At 36.0% G+C, this 25,008-nt stretch overlaps 1 protein-coding gene across 1 annotated transcript in view; it reads right to left on the minus strand.

The window, feature by feature from the left end:
- Nucleotides 1-25,008, minus strand: part of LOC114350638 (low-density lipoprotein receptor-related protein-like) — a 109,987-nt gene that overhangs the window by 57,815 nt on the left and 27,164 nt on the right. The gene's annotated exons all lie outside the window — the stretch shown is intronic.

The following is a 25,008-nucleotide window of genomic DNA, read 5'->3' on the forward strand; positions in this document are numbered from 1 at the left end:
TCGTGTTTGGTTTTAATTTCGTTTTGTTTAGGGACGCTGTTTGATTATTGTGTGTGCGCAGTGCTAGATGTTTTTGCTGGGTGCAGCACTAGAAAATTAACCGAAAATTAGGTAGGTGTTTATGTAAAATAATTAGGTCAAGGGACAGGCAAAGTTGGGATAATTTTTGCAATGGCTATGAAAAACAAAGGCAAATTGTTTCACTGCTATCTACAGATTTTTTATTCCTTAAAAATCAAATCAAAAAGTCATTTCCCATAATAATAACAACAACAACTATCACAATGACACATGGAATAGTAAAAAACAATGTTACCTTTCCATAAAATCAACGCAGTAACTAACTCATTGCTTTTATAGTCCATTAACAACGTACGCGTTATATCGTATTTTTAACCACCCTGTATTTTTAAGAACATTTCGAGTGCTCCCAAATTCGAGAGCCAGCACCAACCCATGCACAGTGGTTTCCTGTGGATTTTTCCGCGACAAAAAGTGCTATTCAAGAGGGTTCAATACAAGGAGCTGTAACGGAGAGTCTGAAAGCGTCATTGAAACGGGAGATTGATGACAGCAGCCTCTATTCAGTTAAAAGCCGGGGAAATTAAAAGTTTCTAGGTGACAAGTGATGGTGAGGTTACGTCAGTTTTCTTTACTTTCATGACGTCACTTGAGTAGATAAGGATTCATTAGCGTGCTTTTCAAACGTAAATTTATTAGACTTTTTTATATCTATCAGCTTACGTTTTCTGAAAATATCAAGATTCAAGTGGTTCCCTATTAGGTTTTTTTTTTTGGTGGCATCTATTCATCATCATCACCATCATTATCATCTCAGCCATAGGACGTCCACGGCTGAACATAGGCCTCCCCCAATGCTTTCTAGATGCTAAATAAGACACTACAATCCAAAGTTTCATTTGCAGTTGTCGGTCCATTACTAAGAAAAGTGGGCCAAATCTCATACATAGACAAAGGCCACAATATTGTAGTCTATTCTACACTTTTTACAAAGTTTTCCATTCATCAATTGCCTAATAGCCCTTGGACTATCTTCCATTAATCTTGCGCGTGTCTGACACTTTCTATTAGGCTTCTTATTCCTATTTGTCCTTGTTGAAAGGTGCCCTTTTGTCTCGAAGTTCCAAGAAAAGGCAATAATACGAGTTTTGTCTATCCGAAAATAATGGCTTAAAAACTTGTGGGTGTACCCTTACCAATAACAGACAGGGAATTTCTACTATTCACCTATATTTATAAAGGGTTGAAACGATAAGTGATCTCATACAATTATTTCTAAACTATACAAGATATCGAAAAACTGGTTACTGATCCTGAAAGTGCTTCACGACCTCTATTAGACAGTATCAATAATAGGTTACGGAATAAACTGGATCTATCCGAACATTACTACGAAATTATTACGAATATAAGTGAACCGTCGATCTGGTGAAGGTTTTGGAAATCATTGAGGGTGGTATTTGTCTAGCAGTGGACAACATTTAATTTTGGCTGAAACGAACGAACCTAATAGACAGCACCGTATCGGGAATCTCTTCAAACATTTGATATTGGTCAAACTAGTATTCTTAAGTCCACAATTTTAGCCTCAGGAAATGAAATCTAAATATATCTCAAGCAGTATAAAATAAAAAATCACAAAAAACACAATGGTTTTGCAAACACACCATAGTACCTATGCAGAACTGACGGCAGCTAGGTTCTGGAGTGGAGGCCGCGTACTGAAAAACGCAGCATGGGACTTCCACCCACAAGGTGGACCGACGACGTCGTAAAAGGACATTCTTAAAAATAGCATTCGACGAAAAATACTTAGTTCCTGCAAGGTAATTGTATCTAACAGCTTTTCAAATGCGAAGTCTATTCACCTCACGGTGTCGTCAGATATGAGTCCAATAAGGCCTTGGTAGACCCTCGTCAAGTCGATTCCTGATAAGTCGCCCGATCGCTCGCTGTCCGGGGGGAAATCTATTCACGTGGGGACAGCTGCTTATCAAAATAATAAAGGGCCCTATTTTGACAAACAACTGAAGTATATTAAATTCTGGGTAATTGACGTGGGATATGCCTAAGCCATAACTACTCCGGAGCCAAAAGTCAAATTCTGTGTGTATTTTATAATATTTTGGGTAATAGATACCATGTTAGGCACATAGTCAAAAGACATCTATCATATTCATCATCAATCTTACAAAAATAAATATAGTACTAATAGTCGATGCTGAAATGTCGGGGCAAGCACGATTTTGACCTTCTAAAGGTTTTCTGGAGGAAAATAGGTAAAGCTGATCACGGGGCAGTTTAGTTGTGTAAATAAAAGTTTAGTCTAATCTAACTACATTTCAAGTGTCGGAAGATACCTATCTTGTACGAAATCCGTGCCATACCCATAAAGTTACATCCCTAGATAAAAAAGAATTCGAAATCCCAATGATTTTAACTGAAGTGAAGCGGTTGCGCATCAAAGGCCCACAAACAGATCAATCGAACTCAAGTGTTGGTACACTCGACGGCTGAGCATTGCAGCACACCGGTCGAGTTCGAGCAAAAAGTGGAGCCACAATTATCGCCTTCAGCTCAGTGTGTGAGTTAAATACTATAAGTGTGTGAGGGAGTTAGATAAGTTGGAAAAGATGGGAAAATAGAAAAACCAAGTAATAGTCGCTGTAGCTTAAAATTAATTATACTAGCAGCCGTTTAATGCTCGTAGAGGGTGAATTTTGGATAATCCTTGCTTAGAAACAGATCAATCGAATTGAAGTGTTGGTACACTCGACGACTGAGTATTGCAGCACACTAGTCCAGAAGACCCTCACTCATGCTAACATCTCAGTATGTGAGAGAATTAAGTGGAATCCATTTTGTGAAGTTTTAAAATTAAGAAAGACCAAACCATTAATTGAAACAGCTTAAACAGGATGCTTGAAGTTAATATAGGTACGAGTATGTTTCTAAATTACCCCCTTTCTAATAAAAAGTTACACAGTTGTTGAACACTGTTTTAAAATGTCATTTCCATACTAAACGTCACTTTAAAACACTGTTCAACGAGCCTGTAAGTTTTATTAGGGGGTTAGAATTTAATGATACGTCTAAAGGCTGGGTTACTTTAACTTTAGCAAACGTTGCAAAAGTTTAACAAACTTCATAAAAACACTGGTTATGGTTATAATTACGGTTAAAGTAAGGCAAAGCAACTCAGTCTTAAAGTTTCTCATTGCACCAGATTAAGCGTACGTGGCAAAAACTTCTTAGTTTGTGGCTTCCTTTACTCAAGATTGTTCATCAAGTGCTAGAGGAGAGTTAAAACATTTGTGAACTTTACTCAAAGACTTCTGTTTAGTTTACAAGATTTAGAGAGTGAGCCAGTTACACAAACAGGTGTACTATGAGGGAAGGTTTTAGTTGTTGTAAGCGCTTGATAAATGTAAAACCAATATTTTTTATTAATTTCTTGCGCTGTTTCCACGTGATTTGATTTATTCTATTGAGTAGTCAGTGCACTTTGTGTACTAAGGCTGAGATGCACCACCTAAATTTAACCGTAACTATACCAATAACCGGAGTTTGTTCCGGCGTTTCTTCTCAGCACTTGCCATATGTTTGTCTCGAAGCGCTGGTAGGGCCCAAAAGATAAGTAGACATGTAAAGTGCCGGACGTGCCCCATAAGGGCTACCTTTTTTTTAATTACTATATTTTGACGTTCATAAAAATTTCTTGGCAAAATGTTACTTGGTTTCTCGCGATACAGGTGCATACCTAGTGCGAGAACCGCTACCAACACTTCTTCACAATCCACCATAGCATGTAATTAGCTTAAGACTGTCATTCCGTTTTTTGTAAATCTGTCTTGCTTAAATAAAGATTTTTTATTTATTATTATTATCATAAGTGCCACTTGTGGTCTAAATTGAATAAATATTTTTGATTTTTGATTGAAGTTTGACAGATTTTTGACGTTTGTTAAAGTTAAAGTAAGATGGTGCAACTCAGCCTTAATATTTGGAAGATTTTTATTTAATTGAACAAAATGACCCCTGAACAGGGTGAATTTATACACAGATCAATCGAATTGAAGTATTTGTGGTACACAGCTCGACTCTACACTACGCGGTGCGATCGAGTGCATTCGCAAACACAAGCCGGCCATGCTTTGTATAATTATCTGACTAGCTTTTGCCGGCCACTTCTTTCGCGTAGACTTACTTATTTGAGCCTGTATGATGTTCTAATGCATGGGCTGTATTTTTGCATTTATAATAAAAAATACGCCACGTCAAACAATCGACAATCGAATGAATACAATCCAAACACGACATCACAAAGGTTCAACAGATCAAACGGATAGTGCATTCATATTGACGTGTTGGTTGACAGTATGGTTCACTATATTTTGGAGGTATACAATTTTCTGTCGCATAGTATTTAAGCACCTATTTATGTAAATCGTGTATTCTGTACTTCTGCCGCTGATGGACGTCATGGGTAAAACTGTAAGTCCACAGTGAATTATATAAATAAATAAATAAATGGGGCGGATATCGCGAGCGGTGACGTAACCCGCCGATACAAGGGGCAAGGGAGTTTTACAACCATAGAGACATAGAGAGATGCCAACTAATGCGCTGAGTGTTGCATTAGAAATTCACACAAAGTAATCAAAATATGTGCTCATTATCCACTGCGGTATCAGAACTCAACGTTCGAATAATCTTTAGTACTACGCAAGCAATGTAAACTGTTTACATTATGACGTCGCTGCTGTCATAAATGCTTACACGAGCAATGTGTTCTGTTTTTGGGAAAATTGCTGCGACACCGGCCACGCCCCCTTGTCACATCTCCCTTTAATTTCTGTGATCTGTGGTTACAACATAATACCTGAAGCAGGAAAATAATGATTGGACTTCATATTACATTGCCAATTATTTTCTATTGTGGTGGTAGGCCATGTTAAAGGTTATGTGCAAAACTGGGCAGCATTAAAAAATGAAAAAATACCAATCCCAACTATCCCTACTAGCTTTCCGCCCGCGGCTTCGCCCGCGTGGAATTTTGTCTGTCACAGAAAAACTTTATCGCGCGCGTCCCTGTTTCAAAAACCGGGATAAAAACTATCCTATGTTCTTTCCCGGGACTCAAACTATCTCTATGCCAAATTTCATCAAAATCGGTTGCGAGGTTTAAGCGGGAAAGCGTAACAGACAGACAGACAGACAGACAGACAGAGTTACTTTCGCATTTATAAATCGTCAATTTTATAACAAATGCTTGTAACTTAAGGTTACGGATTATTTACGACATAAAAATATATGCCAAATATACAAACGACAATTAAAATATAACGCGTTGGATTGTACACAAACAGTGGATTAGGTTAGGTTTGATTGTAATCTTACCTACGTCAGATTATAATCTCACGGAATTCACAATATTACGTTAACAAATACAATTCAAACACGACATCACAAAGGTTCAACAGATCAATCGGATAGTGCATTCAATGGGGCGGATATCGCGAGCGGTGACGCAACCCGCCGATACACGGCGCAAGGGAATATTATACCTGAGGCAGGAAAATAATCGGATTCGTTATGATATAGTCACTTTTCATAATAGTAAATGTCCTCTAGTGGTAGTATCAGCTATTTAAAAGTACAGTCAGCGTCACATAGTTATTGACACCCAAAGTGGCCAAAAAGTTGAGAAAAAGACGTGTTGCGAACTTTTTGGCTACTTTGAATGTCACTATTATTTTGACGCTGACTGTACCAAATGTGTTAATGTTCAACCCCTATTAAAATACAATGATACTTCTTGAAAGAACCAATTATTTAACCCTCGCTGTACGAGGTGGGGTGTGACACACCCCAGGCCTTTAAAAATCGCCATAATTTTAAAAATTTGCAAGTGCTGAATTTGAATTTCTCAGTAGCTGGAATTATGGCGCTGCTGCTTCGATCAGCGTTGCAAAATCAGTCCAGCGGTGACTACCAACTGAGTTACACACCTTTAAAGTGCGTGTGGGTGTCACACACCCCACCTGGTACGGGACGTTGTTAAAAAAGTTAAAAAATAATTTAACAGTTTTGGTATAATTTATATATTTTTAGCTTTGTTAATTGAATAAAATTCAATACAAATAATATTTTTCGTAATTTTCACGGAATCTGAAATTTTCAAGCACTTTTAGTCAAATGAGATGACTTTTAGTGCGAACCTGGAAGTTTAGTACTGAGATCCGAAGATGTATGTGAACATACACTTATGGGCTACAATTTATACTTGGTGATACAATTTATGTGCTACTGAAATGGAACAGCATATTTTATAAATAAATAAAATTGTTACGCTCCCATTTTATGCATTGAGCATACTCATTTTCTTTCATCAGAATTGTAATAAATTGAAAACCGATAATCAAAATAAATTTATACCCTTCCAGTTTTTAATTTACTTTTAAATTATAAGTAAATATCTTGTACTTTGTTAAATAAAACGGTTGTCATAATTAAAGGCACTAATTAAAAATTATACATAAGAAACTGATTCCTCAATTACAAGAACAACGGAAATTGTGTCTTTTTGTTATTTTATGATAAAAATGTTATAATACACATTTTCAGCTCAGAGCTTTTCTTACACCTAATTAGCATACGTAAATAATCAATATTAAATATTAAATTCCACCTAAAAAAATGTTCAATGAAAATTTTATCACTTTGTATATTGGGGTATGTCATACCCCACCTGGTACGGGACGTAACTTTTAGTCACCTCGTACACGGAGGGTTAACTGATAAATCGAACTTCTTTCTATCATTAGGTATTTCAGGATGGGAATAGAAATCTTCAGAGTGAGAGTACCTACCTAGACTGCAAGCTCATAACAAAAAAAAATATCCATGTTGGCTGTTGCTGTTAAATAAATATGTTAAAATGACAAACAAATTCTATCTTACTATAGATTTAAATCACATAAATAAATGAAAACATTGTAAATTAGCAAGATTGCCTCTCAAACAACATTGTTTCTATTACAAGCTTTAATTAACTATTCTTAGTTTGAAAATAACAAAGCCCTATAAACAGATTTAACCCTCCAATGTAGGTTAGCACAATAAAGCGTTTATAATTATTTCCAGCACGCCAACAGCCGAGAGTTCGCAATTTTTACAGTGAGAGGAAAAAACCCGACCATCGCTCAACTTTGCATTCAATAAAACAGTTACAAAACGATTAAAGTTTATTTCAAAGGGCCGCCGAGTGCCATTAGCGTTTCATTATACTGGTATGTTTCGAATAACTTGCATACTTTGAATGGAACTTTGTGTTTTTATTAGTATTGTTGCATTACGCAGTTTTGTGAAAATTTAAGTGTGATTATTTTCAGTCTAGTTAACTGTTGAAAATAACATTTTATGAGTAAATGGATACGTTGTTGTTCTTTTAGCCTGAATCCAGCGCCTAGTTTCTGCTACCTTTATCACTTTTTTTTTTAATATTAGTAGGTATTTAATGTTTGCAATACTAACTGGTGGAACCTTAAGTGGTCGCATGAGACCGCGGTAACATTTGATTTCTATTGTATCTCGATTCGATGGTACTTGAAAAGCTAAAAATACTAATTAAGGTGCAAGTTGTTACTCTTTAACGGACTTATAGAATATATTTTTACTATCTCCTAAGACTAGATTCAAATGTGCGAACTTTTCGTTATTTCCACTCGCAAATTGTGTACTTCTATTGTCAACAAGTTGAAATTCCTCGGGCGCTTGCAACAAACGCCTCAAAAATTGCGGTTCAGAAGCGTCTGAGTACTCTCCCTTTGTGAGCAGGACGATTCGCGGTATGAATTCGTGGAATTCCAGGATTCCATGTGCGGTGACATGATGGCTCCCCTTTGTCGTATGCAAAATAAGGCAGAGATGTTATGGGTTTAACACGGTAACATGGCTTATATTACCCTCGGTTTTTTCAAAATACTATTTATTTTTCTACCATTGAAACAGGTAAAGTCTAAACCTAATTACCCTGGACCTAATGAATCACCATAGGATTCACATAATGTAGTCAAATGTATCGTCTATAATTGCGCCTACTGAATCATAAAATCGTTTTCATAGAATGACTGATTGAACGTAGCGATGGTGAATGCTACGGATATTGCTACGGCTACGACTACGGACTACAGACTACGATTACTACTAGAGTTGGGTTTCGTAGTATGTAATTTGTGAAACGCTTGTTCTTGACTGGATGTTTATTAATTACATTACGTCGTTTATCTGCGTAGCAAAATATTAATTATGTTAGCAGAAACAATTTCATGCTTATGTTTCGTTACATGAGGAAACATAGCGTAAAACATCTTCAGTAACGAATACTATCCTTTTCGCTCTTTCAACCAGCAAAGTGAGTGAGTAAGATCTTTTGTTTAAATTGTTGTAATTATAACATATTTTACTTAAATTACAAACATGCTTATATCCCACCATTTCAAATTAACATAAACATACGAGAAAATTATTTCCTCTTTCGTTGCGGCAAGTTCCACGCAATTCCGCTGAACTCCACTTAAATTAGCATCCAATTTGGTTAATGGGAGTTAATGGCGGACGTGTTAAATTCAACTCGTTACACGAGTGCTCTAGAATTTTTCCAAAGACCACACATTCTGTGGGCACGTTTTAAAATATGAATGTTTTAACGCGTTCACACAGCGCAAGCGGTGCGTCGACGCCCGTCATCTTGTGGCATTTCATATTAGTCACAGAGAAAAGCTTGTGAAAATCTATACTAATATTATAAATGCGAAAGTAACTGTGTCTGTTTGTCTGTCTGTCTGTCTCGCTTTCACGCCTAAACCACTGAACCGATTTTGATGAAATTTGACATAGAGATAGTTTGAGTCCCGGGAAAGGACATAGGATAGTTTTTATCCCGGTTTTTGAAACAGGGACGCGTGCGATAAAGTTTTTCAGTGACAGACAAAATTACACGCGGGCGAAGCCGCGGGCGGAAAGCTAGTTCGTTATAAGTACTTATTTATTTTGGAGTTTCAATTAAAGTCATAGTATCTTCATGCTCATAGCGTATTTTCTTACTTTTAAACTATGAAACTCACCTAAATATCCGCTATAGAATTCTATGTCCAGCAGTACCTATCTAAAAATAAATTCAAACACAAAAACAAAAAATATAAATACTTACACATTTCCAAGATCAATAAAATTGTGTTATACATTGGAACCAATTATTGAAACAACATTCACTAGAAGCTGGCACGCGAAACTAATATTAGCTCAATCGCAGTTCCTAACAGCGATTTTGTAAAAACTTTTTCAATTTACTTCTTTCAGTAAATCGCTATTTGCATTTGACCTCTTATGCTGTTGGCATTAACCAACTCTCAAACTACAACTTATTTGGAGCAAAGTAATTTACCGAAGTACCTCACTTATGATTACTCGTACGATGAATAAAATTGATGTAACGCTTCTTTTTGTACCTACAAAAGACAGTTGTTTTTAATGATGACAGTTTTCTATAGCAAAGATTTAATTCGGAAGAATAATTAAATTTACTCGTAATACCATGAAACACAATCAATTAATGAAAATCATCTATTATAATTACTGCTCCTGTATTAATATTCAGACAGTAGGTATAGACTAAAATCCAAAAGATAAACCGCACTGTCATCAATGTAAAACTTGCAATCCAAAAGTCAATATGCTTATCTCCCGTTCTCAAAGTTCAGCTGTCAGTGGATTACTGAATTTCACAAATGCTGAACTTGTTCAGTGACGAGATCTGCGAGGCTCCTTATTGGAAAGTTGTCAGCGGTGACGCGCGGAAATGTCGCAGCGCCGACATCTGTCGCGATGTACCGATGGCCCAGTTTAGGGAAGATTGCTCTAAATTGAACCGAATTAGTTCAACAGTTGCAAGCATTCAATCAATAAGTTTAAAATTCATCATTTTCAATTAATTAATCTAAAGAATAGGGAAGAATGTTGATATGAATACAACGTGTTTTTCATCAGTCATCAAGTATACTAAAATTTTAGTATGAAGATAGATGGAAGTATGGAACCTAGAAATAGGATAGAGTACCTTTTGCCGCCAAGGTAAATAAATAGACAATCGTGCTAAAAAGGCACCGTGAGATGGTAACCCTGTCTATCTATGTATATCTTGACTTAATCCATCATCATTATCATCATCATTTCAGCCATAGGACGTCCACTGCTGAACATAGGCCTCCCCAAATTCCATATTGACCGGTTGGTAGCGGCCTGCGTCTTTATGATGTCGTCGGTCACCTTGCCTTAATTATAACAATCTTATTAATTACTGCATTAAGCATTATTGTTTTGTGTATTGCTGAAATTCAATGTGCGATGCACTATTTTAAGGCTTGGTGACTCATTATGCAACTAATTAGTTAAGCAATACTAAATGTAGGCTGTGGTTTGCTAGTACTAGGAATTCCCAGGAAGGAGGAGGGCCCTTACCGTAATTCTGAACACAGTGTGGTCGGGCCTACAAATCACGTTTGACGTGTTACATAACGTAATTTGACGTAGGTATCACGTCTGATTTACTTTATGCTAAATATGTATAGAATGCCGTTGTATACACATTATCATGTAAATATTGTGGATACACATAGAGCATTCTTATTTAATTACTCGCCCCTACTCAAGTAGGGTGAGTAAATAATTATATATACTAAATGTGCCGTGTACCTACGTGTTTACTTGGAAGTTTCATATGATATTCGTATCATGTTTGGTGTTATGTTTATCTTACAAAAATATTTAGGATGTTTTTAATAATTTACTTATTTTCTCGTAACTTTAATACAGCCTGAGTACTTAATTGATTGTTAATGTCCTTAGTAAATACTTAAAATAATAACGTTCTGTTTTCATGGCGTAATATTATTTTACAAAATGAAGGATATTTTAAGTACAAAATAATTTCATTTTCCAATAGCTATGGTATAAAATAAACTATGTCGCTATAAAATAAAAAATGTGTATCATTTCCCAACCTAAATATCAATAAGCCCACCATAACAACCTATCATGGCGTTTGAAACAAAGCCTCTCCAAATTTTTCACTGCCGCCAAATTTCGAGAGCTTAAGTACAATCCTTTATGGGATCTCAACCGGCCTATCGGCGAACATTGTCGTTAGTGGATCCCCGATCCCTCCCATTAAAAGGACTATCCTTAAGTTGGGGAAGCAAACGCCAAAGGTTCCGTATGTATCAGAAGTGACGCCCCTAACTACGGTAGCTGGGACAATGAAAAACGAGTAATGGGGGTCCCGTATGTAGGACTAGTGATAAATGCTGTTAGGCACAGTCTAGTAATATTAAATAATAGTTACTATCGGCAACAGTGTTAACTACCCATTGCCCGTCATTGTCGTCTCGTTCTATCGCAAAGAATGACCATTTAATGAGAGCGAGAGCAAAAACGGAAATGGATAGTTAACACTGTGGCCGATAGGATACTGTAACACTAAGCAACGCTTTAAGAGATTTTGTAGTTTTGTTTGTTGGCAAAGCTGCTAATATTTATACTAAGATTTGAACATTGAATCACGTCTCAGTGACGCGGTCTGAAATAATATCCTATAAATCTTCAAAATAAATAGATAATAATTCCTTGACGGAGGCTTTTGTCCAGCAATAGACGTCATTTGGCTGAAACAAACTAATAAAACGTAGGATATACTTATTTCACCATAGTACACTCAATATCTTACCTGAATGAGTAATAATAAAATCATGATAATGATTGGATGATAAAGAAGATTGTTTTTTTCCAAAATTCTCATGCTTCAACCACAACAACGCCTGCAGATGTCCATCGCCGGCGCAATCACGGCGCTACTCAGATCATAGAAGGGAATAGATGTGAAACGGGGGCGTGGCGCGTGTCTCCGCGATATGCCCAGAAACGAACATCGCCCGCGACGCCAGGTTAGTCGCGATTCAGTCGTACTGAGGAAATGTTCTCCGATATTGTTGGATAATGCGTCGTAACGTGCAATAACATAAGTGAAACGAAGAACTACAGGAACAATGAAGTCATTTACCACATGTAAGTATTGCAAATCCATTGGTATTTTGCTTATAAATAAAAAAAACTAAACATTTTTACGAACGAATTCAGTGCCGTGACATTTACTGCGATATCGAAATTAGTGGTGATAAAAATTCAAACACGTTGTACATTGACGATTTAGTTAGCAACCACTTTATGTCATGCGTAACTACTGCGCAATGTATTTTATTTCTTCCGATATCCACTGACGCGTGAAAATACACAGTACGGCCGCATGTGCCGGTCGTAACATAGTGCAGGGCTCGTGTTCTAATACGGTTTCCTATTATCGATAAATAGAAGTAAATTATTATTTTCTATTTTCTAATTTTGAATGAAAAAATCATGAGTTGCTTGCGATTTTTAAGTTTTTACAAAAACAATAACAATAGTAGAAGGGATTAGTAACTGTCAACTATGTAATTACTATAAGAGCTAGTTGAAAGCCTAATATAGGCATTATTTTTGATAAACATAGGCGGTACGAATTTCGCCATAATTAAAAAGTTAATGCGCGATAGTAGTTAATAATAATTACAGTGATCCTGTTATTATTATTAAAGTAAATAATAATATATTACCAATATTGTAAATACTGGTAAAAATCGCAAGTACCTACTTAACCCATGACTTTTCATACAAACTTTGTCAGTCTATAACTTCTATACTCCATCGATAACGACATTGAGCTTTGGTTGGGGTAAATTAATATAAGGTAACTTCATTTAGTCCCAATAATTGATTCTGAGTTTTTCGTCCATACAAAATGGAACTGACTCCTTTATGCAAAAATCGTTAAAGAACATAATAATAACGTATAATAATAAAAAGGTTTTCATACAAGCATTTTTTAAACCAATTTCGAGCCTTGCCCCCAGGATTTAAAGTATCGATATCTTATCGACTCCATTTTATCTTTCTTCTCTCTAATTGCTTTTTTCAAAGTGTGCGTCACGTCACGCGGCCATCGGATTGGCATAAGGCACGCCTTCTGGCCAATCACAGCACTTTTAAGCCGGTTGCACATGTTGTCGTAGTCTCTCAGTCGCTTTGTTTTTACACAGTTGAATGTGTGTGTGGGAGCTGTGGTGGGGGAAATGTGGGGACACTGGTTCTCGTTGTAGTTACGCGCGACTTCATATCTATTCTCTTTCTATGATCTGAGCGGCGCTATCATAGGCCAATGACAGGTCGCACGAACTGTCATGGGTCGCGCGACCTGTCATTGGCTTAATTATGATCGCGCCGGCGTTGGCGATCTGCACGCGTTGGTGTCGTTGAAGCTCCACTATACCAGGTAGCTCAAAGATTGAGTTAAGTCCACAAATGACACATTTGACTGTCGTCCCATGAAATTCGGGCCACCTGGCCACCCCACCGCTGACACGTTAGATTACACCTCGGTGAACTGAGCTGGATATATGGGGTCACTACACATTGGTAGCCAATCTCGAGCCAGCTTATTAATGCTCCTTTCTGTTAAAAAATACTTCAAAGAAAAACGTCGGGGAAAGTTTTTAGTCAAAAAAGAACGCCCCAATACGTAGCAAGAAAGTTAGTATACTGTTTTTGATTAGATGATCAATCTGGAGAGACTTTTTCGAGGCACAAATAAAAATAGACAATTTCTAAAATTGAGCTTGGAGGTCCAATTTGGTAAGGGATGATCATACACAGTATAAAACTTAGAGATCACCTTTAGATTAGTTAGAAACCTCTACTACGAGGTTAAATATCTGCAGATGACCAAAGGTAGCTTTAATGCAAAATTTCTAAAGCTTCATTCAAAGTTAACGTTGAAACTCTGATAGTATTTCTAATATAGTCATCCCTAAGTAATAATCTTTGCATTCCTCCCCTCAAAACCAATGAAATCTGAATTTAGAATTGAGTGGTAAATGAAATTCAATATGTATCGCTATAATACTTGAAAAGACATCTATTGAAACCGTAATGAATGATGTAGACCTGCCATCGAATACCGTTTCCGTTCTTTGACGTATTTATTTGGTTCCATAAAAAGGCAGGGGAATAGAAATTATCATAAATAAAGTATGTTTTGGAATGAGCTTTTTACTTTCGTCGCCGATGACAATATTTCTTTTTCAGGGTTATTTTATATTGTGTCGTTTCAATTGGCTTTGCAAAAAGTATGAAGTATTTTATTGCCGCTATTTAAAAACTGCTTATTTTTAACGCTATGTCTATGTGTTAGTTAAAACGGTTGAAGAGTTGAAGAACCCGTCATAGTATTCCATCTAAAATTCTGTAATAATATTTCTTTCAAATATAAATACGCTCATGATTACAAGATTTTTGTTGATGTGGCTTGCGCAAAGGTAAGTGGACCATTTTAACCAGACAAACACAATCGCAAACCCGATGTTTTTAAGCGGCAATCTGTCTGACCCTAAAATTGAATTAAAACCAGAACACGAATAACAACTCGGCGATCTAATTTTGTTTGTTTGTTTGTTGGTTCACTCCCGAAATCGGAGTGCCGGATAAAATGAAACTTTCCCAATTCGGAGGTGCGATATCTACCCGAAGTGAGTTCAGTTTGAAATTTTGCGATTTGAACGGGAACGATGAAACGGCAGAGTTGAAAACTGGGGATATTCTCCCGCGGTTCGAGGAAAAATATAAACGAAGACGACTGTTTATTATTTAATGACTTTCATGAATGTTTTTGGAATGCAAAAGGACCAAATCTTAATCATTGTAAACATATTTTTTGGTAATTATGAAAGGTTTTAATCAACTTTTAGTAAAATTACAAGCCAAGCTAAAACTGCACGGAGCGTATTTGTGTATGTTTTAATTTCTCTTAATAATTTGAATAAGTGTAGTTAGTGTTAATTTATTGAAATTATTCTTTGTAATCTATTGATAATATGTAATTAGGTAAATAGATTTCACTCATTGAATATCTATTTGGCCAGGTATTTTCTGTGTATAATACAAAGCAGACCAGTTTCAGTCCATCGTCTTAACACCAAGCGTCCAAAGACGTATAGCTTGCGGAAACTGCCCTTGGTAACGGCACAAGTAACGGCTAAGACGTTTAATAGGTCGTTAAGTTATGCGTTTAGTGTGCCTGTTACGGTCGGTTAAGCGCAGTAGCTCAACGTGTCAAGGTTTCATGGGATTTACCTGCCATTAGAGTATGGCATATACGCCTATAGGTAACGAGGCAGTGCCTAGCGGGCAAACGATGGTTTATTTATGATACTCGGTGCTGTCGCTGTAATTTTGTTTTATCTACAATTAGGAAACGCTTAGCCTGCATCTCACCTGATGGAAAGTGATGATCAGACAAAAAGGCCTTAAATATTATTTTTTAAACAATATTAATTATTTGTAAATGCAATTCAAAAATGCCTTAATTAATGTGTTTAAAGAATGTAAACAATTTGTAAACACAAATAATTCAAGTCTCACTGTTACGTGGTTCTAAAGGTGTCTTTGCTGAAGTTTTAATTTATTTATTCAAAACTTTGTTTCACACGACATCAAACATACAAAAGATTTAAATATCATTTTAATATTCTTTTCTATCATGTTTTATTTAAAGTCGTAAGTAAAAATTATAAAAACAATGTGCTCGGGCAATCTTAATCAGAAAATCTTCTGAACCTCGTAAACCAGAAATATCATAAAACAATGAAATCCTTAATACAGCGAGCGCATTATGAAAAGATGACCGTAAACACAACGACATAAAACAAATTATGACTCCATCCACTTTCATGGACGTTGAGCCAAATCACCCGATATTTATGTAACAAATAATAAAAGTGCAAATACACTGCAGTTTATTTTAGTACTGCTGTTTTACGAGGACTCGAATTGAAATATTAAAACCACCTCGTAGCACTTCACAGTTACTGTACTGGTACAGCCTAACAGTTTTATGCAGGGAGGTAGTATTTTTACAGTTTGCTTGTAGCTTAATGTAGATGTTACGGTAAATGTGATAAATGTGAAAATTATGAATAATCGCCTGTTGATTTTTTAAATGTGATCAATATGAGATCATTTATGTGTATATAAAAGTAAATAGGCGGCTTTACCTATTTTTCACCCCCGCACCTTAACCTATTTTTCACTTTAAATCAAAACAATGTTTTATAGGCATTGTGGCAAAGTAAATGTTACGCAAGAAACAGTCCAAACTCATTTTGCCAAATTTAATATATGATATTATCAAAACGTTCAAAATGTGAGGCTGTAGGTACCTACATGAGCGCTGTACACGAGCCGGTGTTCTCTTTTATGATTTTTGTTAGTATTAAGGTTACATTATAAAATAATCACTGATAAATGTGATTAATTTATCATTTTTACCTCGCATGTCGGTAATTATTCACAATAACCGGCCATTATTTATAATTTTTTACATTAACCGTAGGTAACATAGATAGTATTTTGATGAAAACTAAATTTGCACCGTTCGCTTACTATTTAGAAATTCTTACCTAATTAAAAAACATTCTGATGATTCTGATTCTGATTCAATCCAAGTAAGCAATGAACGAATAAAAAACTTACTTTTTATTTAATTTAATCTGTCTCTCGAACGGCAGATTTTCAGCTGTACAACAACTGCCCATTTATTTTATACTAGATTTTGACCGCGGCTTCACCCGCGTGAAATTTAGTTTGTCTTATAGCCTATATGTTATTCTGGGTTATAAACAATAATACTATAGAGTTACATCAAAATCCGTTCGGCACTTTTTGCGTGAAAGAGTAACAAACATTTTCACATCCAGACATTCATACAAACTTTCGCATATATAATGTTAGTAAGATATTAGTAAGAATATTTCTAACTCCCCAAAAAGGAGCATTAAATCTACATTTATATTCTAACTAGCGCCTGATCATTAGCGAATTCTAAATACTTATTATATTAGCAAGGCAATGAATAGGGGATGTCCTAAGAGACCGACCTTCCGCCCAAAGTTCCTTGAAAAGATTACGGTAACTTGGACAAGAATGTAGGTACTGTTAGTCGGAGAAAGCTCATGGGATTCAGGCATAGCCAGGAAAGAGATAGGTGCAGTAACACCCGATTAGTAGAACATTTTTTCTAATTTAATTTCGGTTTAAGGACAGTTTAACTTTAATCCGTAAAGTTGACCTTCACTGGTTGAGTTTTAAGTTGTAGATCCCGGCTACACAGGAGTTGCAGCGGTAGGAACGAGAGGTGGTATATAGTCTCGTATCATACATATTTTCTAGTACGCGTTGTGTTAATTGGCATAATAATTATTAAGCTTGTATTACAATCACATGAAAGGGATAAGAAAATCGTCCATAGTTGTCTACATGACATACTGCTACGGGACATATTGACCACAACGCACGCTAGTCAAGTAGTAAAAGAAGAGTCTGATCATACAAGCTGTGTGGAATTAAAGATTTCTATACAGTCAATCTGGGTCATCAATAACATTCGCCCAGAATATAATTGCGAATAGGCTAGTTGCCTNAGAGGAATAGCTAATGATTGGTTTTCCAGCTACCTCTCAAATCGCAAACAGTGTGTCCGTGTCGGTTCTGAGATAAGCGATGCTCTCCAGGTCGAGTACGGTGTCCCACAGGGAAGCATACTAGGTCCAACCCTGTTTATCGTATACATGAGCGACATCCTAAATTTGAAACTCGAGGGAGCCGACATATTGTGTTATGCTGACGATACAGTGATTCTTTTCCAAGACTCCTCGTGGGATAGAGTTTATGAAAGGGCAGAACAGGGTCTGAAGACCGTCGCTAACTGGCTCAGTAGTAACCTTCTGACATTAAATGCCAAAAAATCTAAACATATAGCTTTCCACAAAACAATAAAAACACAAGCACCTGCCTCGAAACAACTTAGATTACATCTTTGTGACATGATGAATGCTTTAAATTGTAATTGCAACGGAATTGATCGAACTGATAGGATAAAATACTTGGGAGTCACAGTAGATGAAAATATGTCGTTTNATTAGGGGTAGTATTTTTTCGCATTTATTTATTTCAAACAATAACTTCTTTGAATAAAAAATCAAGGTGAAATGTACTAAATTAGCTATTATATGGCTCAGTAAGCCAACATTGCACTACGATGTCCAAAGTTACCCATATCGACTGTAATTGCTTTATGTTAATTTATCGGTACAGGGCGAAGTCCTTCTACATCTCGCTCTATTACCGTTCAAGTGAAAGTGACAGAAATTAGGTCAGATTTAAAGTCGGGAGCCAGTTAATTCGATGGCCCCCATGGGACCCGCTGATGTAGGATAAGCGTCCGATCTGAAGATTTTTGTTAAGAGCTCGAGCAGTTCCTGGCAAATATTCGGCCCAGAATATTTTTTTCTGAGATATTTACAACTATTTTGTATGTAGCCCATGTGGGCTAGGTACATACGGTTAGGGAAGTAGGGATGTCCCTACTTCCCTAATAATACGAGTATTATAAATGCCAAAGTAACTCTGTTTGTCTGTCACGCTTTCACACCAAAACCACTGAACCGATTTTAATTAAATTTAGTATAGAGATAGTTGTTAGGGCCGGGAAAGGATAGGATAGTTTTTATCCCAGATTTTGAAACAGGAACACGCGCTTTAAAGTTTTCTGTGACCAACATATTTTCATGCGGGCTAATCATGGGCAAAAGCTAGTATAAAATAATTGTTAATAACTCAGATTTTAATGTTGTCTAATAAAAAACTGAATAAAAATGTTTAAAACAAGTTAAAAAAGCGGTTAAGGAAAGTGGCTTAATAATGAGATTGGAATTGGATCTTCACTTAAAAAGCTTTTGAAAATACTTATTCAAAAATCACGACCGGACACTCCATTTTCGTTTATTTGATAGCATTTTCCTTTTACTGCGTCTGAACATTTTAAAATGTAATTTCGAAACATGAGCTCCCAAATGTAGTTTTCAGAGAAAAGTACTCCGCAATTTGGTTGGGTGATATCTACAATTTTATTCATAGCTCTGTCGCCTTTCTTTGACGGGCCCCTAACTGGTTTTGGGATTTGAAATTTTAAAGAGATACTGATTCTGTATGAATTTTATCTTGCTTTTCCGAATAAACTTACTCTACTTGTGTTTTTACCAATCAATAGTAGTTATATTAATACAAGCTAATAGAGTTGATATAAATGTACTTAGATGTTTGTAGTAAATTTCAGATTATGTTGTAAATAAGTGTTATATTACAGCAAAAACTTAAAGTTTTCATTAGGTAATCTTAGTAAAAGCAAAATAAGCATCCTATTCGTGAAGATGAATTATCACTTACGCCAAAATTAAATTTAATAAAGTTATGTTCAGACGAATGTGTACAAACGTATGTAAATCCATTTCATGACTTCACGATTCAAATCACTTCTGAATATTTTGAATAAATTAACCCCATCAGTAGTTTGCTCTGTATTCATAAGAGACACTTTTGCCTGTAACTTTGAGGGCCCAACTTGAGTTTGACTCAGAAATACGCATAATTTCCGTATTTGAGTAATCACCCTTACGCTTTGATGTGGCTCAGTCACGCGTCCACTTGCCCACCATGTTACATGTTTTGCATTATGAAAAAGTTTTGTGAATTAGTGGTTAGGGAAGTTAACATGGCTTTTACTTTAGTTAGTTTTGTTAGTTACGTGTAATAATACATATTGGGGTGCATTTGAGGGAATTCAATTACTACGACATCAAGATCCGGCTCGAAGGACTAGAAAAATGTGCACAACTATTTGGCTCAAAGTAAAAGCTGTCGTGCATAGAATTTAAACTAAACTTATTTCAACTGGACACTAGCTAAAATAAACAACACGAAGGTTATTAAATAAATTAAAAACAAACTAATTTAAATTGTAATTGCAACGGAATTGATCGAACTGATAGGATAAAATACTTGGGAGTCACAGTAGATGAAAACATGTCGTTTAAAGCCCACATCTCCAACCTTTCATCCCGCATTCGGAAAACTATATATATTATGAAAAACCTAAGGTACTCGGCTACTAAAGGTACTCTACTACTAGTATACAAGGCTCTCTGTCAATCACTATTAATGTACTGCATCAGAGCATGGGGTGGTGCCGGAAAAACCTTTATGATAGAACTAGAAAGAGCCCAACGGGCGGTAATTAAGGTGATGCTGCGCAAACCTTTCAAATTTAATACCAACCAATTATACAATGAAGCAAAAGTCCTAAGAGTAAGACAGCTGTACTTTTTAAAAGCAACAACCAGTATGCATAGCATTATTCTAAGGTCTCCTGAATACGAACAACTACTTAAACGGAGAATTTTTAAGATTCCAGTCCCAACGGTTCGAACTGCTTTTGCTAAACGCCACTCCTGCTTCCTTCTGCCTCATGTTTATAATAAAGTCTGTCGTAATATAAACATAAAAACACTTACAACACCAGGCGCAAAACGCGAACTCGAGTCATGGCTGCTAGGCCTTGATTATCTGGACACAGAAGCTTTACTTCCGCGCTGAGCCTCCATATAAATAGCCTTAAACACACTACATAACATCACAGCACTTTACTCACACATTACACGCACATTACACACACANCCAACAGATGGCGCTGTTACGATCTTACTATGGCAAACTCCACCGCGCATACAATCCTGCATCGCGGTGACGAAGTTTTTTACCCTGCCCAGTATATACATATAGACAAACCAAGACTGGCAAATTAGATGCACCATAGCTCCTTATGGTGGTTGAACGTCACATTCCATATCTTCAGCTTTATAATATTAAGTATAGATTGTGTAACGTATTGTACTATAATTTGCATTAAATTAAACGTTAAGGTTTAAAGGCATAAAAAAAATTAAAACAAATTTTATAACTATAGATATTTTGATTTAATCAGCCTTTAAATCAGACTTAAAATTTAAACAAAATTTTACATCAGCCTAAATTTAATAACAAAAAAAAAACTTTTTTTTTTAAGCCTATAAACTTACTATAAAATATAATAAAAACAAGTATCCTTAGTAATATAAAAGAACAAAACAGTATAACTAGTGGTTTCAGTGGAATAATAACCGAAACATACCATAACTGTATGCTCGTATAATGACAAAAATACTTTTTGCATCTGACAAATCACCCTTCTGCTCAGAATCGGTGTTGTTCTCCTGCACTTCTAAATCGTCCACCACCTCATCACTGTCACTCTGGTCATCATAGTTGGAGTCCGAATCTTCACATTCTAACAGCTCCCTTATCCTTTTTTCGTTCATTATGACGACAAAAATGTCTAAAACAAATTAATAATAATAAAATACAGTAATACTTAATTGATATGAAACGCCACTAAAATATGACAATACATTTTATTGAGTAATATTGTAATATAAAACAATATTAACATACCTGAAGTAGAAACACGTATACCCGCGTCTGTCTCACAGACCGAATAACAGCAAAAAGTGGCACACGTACACTTGGCAGCAGCAATCGCCCAACACTAAACAATGGCAGGCCACAAATAATCATGAAGCTACTAAAAACCGCAAAGTCATAGAGTGAATACTTTTTGAAAAAACCGGCCAAGTGCGAGTCGGGCTCGCACACCGAGGGTTCCGCCGTACAAACGTAGCGGTTTACAATTTATGACGTATTAAATCAAATTACTTACTTGATTCCGTTGCGATAGTGGCGAATTTCAAAATATGCGGTATGGTTATTTTTTATTTATTTATTTTTCCTATATTTGCATTATAGCCTCAGCGTTTTGAATTTTTGCGTTGATATGAATTTCAACTTTAATATCTCTACGCGTTCATGTGAAAAAGGGTAGGTAGTAAGTTTATAATTATTAAAAAAATATTTTATGTCATGTAAGCAAAAATAATATTTTAAATTTTATATAACTTCAAATTTATCATTTTCGCAATTTTTCCTTTATCTGTACTATATAACGTTGCTTCGTGCCGAATTTCAAGATTCTGAGTTTACAGGAAGTACCTACCTTCTAGGTTTTGATTCCCTAGCGTGTGACGGAAATTCGTCTAAGGTGTCGGTATAAACTGCTGTATCTTTTGATCGCGTTAACTTAGAAGTTTGATTTTTTTACTTCTTAAAGGGACAATAGATCTAAGTATTTAGTATAAATTTCAATTTGATACCTTTATTCGTTCGTGAAAATAAGGTAGTAAGTTTCATTTTATTAAAATATTTTTATTATATTATATAACTAAAAAAATGTAATTTTCGCAATTTTTCCAATATTTGCATTATATGACAATGCTTTATGCCAAATTTCAAGATTCTGAGTTTACGGGAGTATCCTGTAGGTTTTGATTCCTTTGCGAGTGTCGAAAATTTGTTGAAAATATCGACATAATCGGCTGTATCTACACACACACACACACACACACACACACACACACATTACACACACTACCTCAGTTACTTTTTGTTTAGTTTTGTTTAGTCTAAGTTAAAAATATTTTAATTATCTTAAGAGTTTAATAACTGTTAATTGCCATGTACCGTGTGTCCTCACTATATTTTTATCAACAATTGTTAACCTGTGTTACTTAAGGCTGCCGCGACACAAGCACAGCTTAGTGCAGCAGCCGCTAGATAAACAGACTGTAAATTTTTTTGCTGGCAAATAAAATACTTTTTACTTTTTTTTACTTTTACTTTTTTTAATCTATTAATTCATTCTCTACTTACGCAAAAGACTACATAAAAATATCTTATTACTTACTAGACCAATATTAATATTTATTTACTTGCTTAAATTATATTAAACAAGTTGGCCAGTTAAAACCAACTTTATACCCGACCGTGACTTTCGCTTACAACTTTTGATGACTTCAGAAGGGCGGAGCGAAATTTGATTTTCCAAGGCGAAACAAAAAACATCTAACGGAGCCTGGCCTTGATGCATCTAATATTTTAGCGCTCCGTCATCCCGGCACTTTAGCTCGCTCATAACGACGGTAATTTGGGAACGACGTACGTATTATCACCCATTATATCCAAGAGAAATGTCAGCACTTTCGTACAGGGCTTTATGAACGCCAATATTTAGTTTGGGGATTTTTGTGGGGGATTGCTGGTACAATCTGCTCTGAAGGTCTAAAAGTGTGAATAAAAGTAGAATAATATGTAGTTTGGAAGAATAATAATAGGTTAAGTACGCCCATCTTTCAGATGGAAAAAGATATAATCTTAAAAATAAAAATAAATAATAATAAATTAACTTTATTGCCAAAATTAATTTGAGTTTAACAACAAGAGTTTTAAGAAGGTAATTAACAATGACGTAAGTGACCTTAATCAATCTAATGTCTACGAGCTATGTTGAGAGCTTGATGGCCGTTGGGGCTGTAAAGTTCTCGAGTGGCGATTACTGGTCAGAAGACAGCGTGAGCGGAGCCCCCCACTAGGTGGACCGACGATCTGGTGAAAGGTTGGGAGGTGGGTGAAGGCCGCTGGAAGAACCTAGATGCGGGCAGCGCAGGACCGTTCGTTATGGAAATCCTTGGGGGACGCCTTTGTCTAGCAGTGGACGTCATTTGGCCGAAACGAAAGAAACTTCAGACTAAAACTGTTTGCTGCAATATCACTCCTATTAAAACTACATAACAAGCTACCTTAATGTATGCTGTCGTCCGACGCAACCTATGGTCAAATGGTCAAGGAAAGGCAGCCAAATAAATAAAGCATCCACTCGTATTAAAATGTCATGATTTGACATAGATCGAGTGCAAAAGGATCTGTTCTCGTTGTATTTTACGATGAAAGAAGATATAAACTTTCCTGCAAGCCGTCCAATTACTTTGGTCTGAGTTTGAAACAAAGTAGACAACATCCCGCACCAACAACACGATCCTTTGCTGAGTAAACCAACACATTTTATAGCGGTATTTTATTACTGGCAGCGTAATTCTTCGTTCATAAGGCTTTATCCACAGTACGATAGCTAATAGACTCACGTGTAGCTACAAAGCGAACATAGGAATACATGCATTTTTTGATGTGAATTTTAAAAACAACCCAGTTAGCGTTTTACGTAACTCACCTGAGAAATACTAGTCAAGATTGTTCTTACCTTCAGGAGTTTGATCTTAGGTAGTACAATATGAGATTGGCATTGTATTGGTATTCATAGAAATAGTAACGCAAATTTGCAATGCGGTATAGGCCTGCACGATTCTTTAAATTCTTTTCATGGAATATGGAAGCATAATGCGCGCGAATCACTCACTTTTTCACGCTTCACACTTAACTCTGCTTTGAACAATAAAAATGTATTTCGCTGTAATTATAAAAAGCTATTTATAAAGCGTGTTTTTTAGGCAAAAAGTTAGAAATATCCTAACAAATTATTCAAGCAGTACTGAAATGCGGGAGCGCCGTGACCCCACATCATTAATTGCGATAGCACCGTCATTTGTTTGGATTAGGTTGATGTACCGCACAGTTCTTGTGTCGATATGTGTCGGTGAAAGGGAAAAACAAAGGTAGAGAATTAAACTTTAATTAAATTAGGCCGCTATTTGGTTAATCCACCCTTCGCGGTAAAAAAACGTGCACAGCGATACTGTATTATTCGATACTACGGACTGGAACTCTCTGCGATACCACTCTTCAGTAGGTATTCGCAGTGAAATCATCATCATTAGGTCATTTAATTTTTCTACAGGAGCCTGAGCCTTATTTGTCCTTTTGTCTCTTTTTATCCAGAGGAGAAGTGGGAGTCGTAGTCAAACAATAAGTGGGAAAACCTAGATTAAACGTGATTGATCCTGAAAACAAATCGCCATGATAAATAACGTGTAGTGTTATCGACAGAAAAATGAACCATTTACAGAG

Source organism: Ostrinia furnacalis, unplaced genomic scaffold, assembly GCF_004193835.3.
Source record: "Ostrinia furnacalis isolate ACB-3 unplaced genomic scaffold, ASM419383v2 OfSCF0932, whole genome shotgun sequence".
In the NCBI taxonomy this organism is placed as follows: Eukaryota; Metazoa; Arthropoda; class Insecta; order Lepidoptera; family Crambidae; genus Ostrinia; species Ostrinia furnacalis.